Source organism: Aplysia californica, unplaced genomic scaffold (assembly GCF_000002075.1).
Source record: "Aplysia californica isolate F4 #8 unplaced genomic scaffold, AplCal3.0 scaffold00741, whole genome shotgun sequence".
NCBI lineage: Eukaryota > Metazoa > Mollusca > Gastropoda > Aplysiida > Aplysiidae > Aplysia > Aplysia californica.
Window position 1 is genome coordinate 11,786 of NW_004798011.1, and position 1,349 is coordinate 13,134.

Consider the following 1,349-nt stretch of genomic DNA (forward strand, 5'->3'; position numbering starts at 1 on the left):
CAGCTTGCAATTAAACGTCGTCTGCCGTGACGCCATGACTGTCTGGTTGCCATTGTTCATCGTCTGTTCTGTCAGAGTCTGGGTAATCCAAACATTGTTCGGGGCTCTCGTGGCCTAGAGGTTAAGGTGTTGGCCTCTCATTCAAAGGTCCCGGGTTCGAATCCGGGTAGAGACCGAACAATTTTCTTCTCTAAATGTGTCTCCTTTCACCTCTTTTCCTGCTCTCTAGCAATGTTCTGTCGTCTGCTTTCGTCTCCTCTTTCTGCCCCCCTCTCCCTCATCTCATTTGCCCCCCTCCTCTGGGCTCCTGATTCTTTCTACAGCCTTTCTACTGCTACTCCTTGGCTCCTTCTTACTGCTGTCTTTTAGCTACACCCCTAATCTTCGGGTAGGAAAGATCTACACATAGCCTTCTCGGACAAGGGCGAAAGATCTCGGAGGGCCCGTGTGCAAATTGCGCACGTTAAAGATCCATTGGTGGTCTAAAATCGATAACAGTAGGTTTCGGCCGCCACCCGGGCAAAATTCAAAATTTCCTACCTACTGAAAAAGTGTAATGTGTCCCGCGCGCTCATATGACCTAATGCAGTTGCGAGCGCCGTAAAACACTTTACAAAAACAAAACGAAACATTGCTCAAGGTTTAGAGCCTGCACTCCCGTAAAGATTTGCTGTGGGTGGTTGGCGGGTGCTCTTGTTGTGATTTGCTCCTTTCTTTCCTTAGTTAGTTTAATACGAGTTTTACGGCACTTGCAACACAATGAGGTCGTCTAAGTGCCGAAGATTACAGGTGTTATTAGAGAGTAACAAACACACAACAAAAATGAAGGAGGAGAGATGAGGACAATAGATTGATGTTTGATAGGAAAGAAGGAGCAAACCACACCAGAGCACCCGCCAACCACCCACTCCTTCTTTCCTATCAAACATCTATCGTCTTTATCTCTCCTCCTTTTTTGTGTATGTTACTCTCTTGCAACACATCTATTCTTCCGCACTTATATTATGACCTTACTGTGTTGCAAGTGCCCTATAGATCTAGTTATTAGCACCCATAATGGTACCCATCTGTCATTTTTACAGTTGAAATCAAAGTAGTGTGCCACATAAATGTCACCAATTGTTGTTGTTGTTGTTGCTGTTTTTGTTGTGGTTGTTGTTATTATTATTATTATTATTGTTGTTGTTGTTGTTGTTGTTGTTGTTGTTGTTGTTGTTGCTACTGTTACTGCTGTTTTTGCTTTTGCTAACGTTTCCTTGGATCATCATCATCATCATCACCGTCATCATCATCATCATCATCATCATCATCATCATCATCATCATCATCATCATCATCATCATCATCAT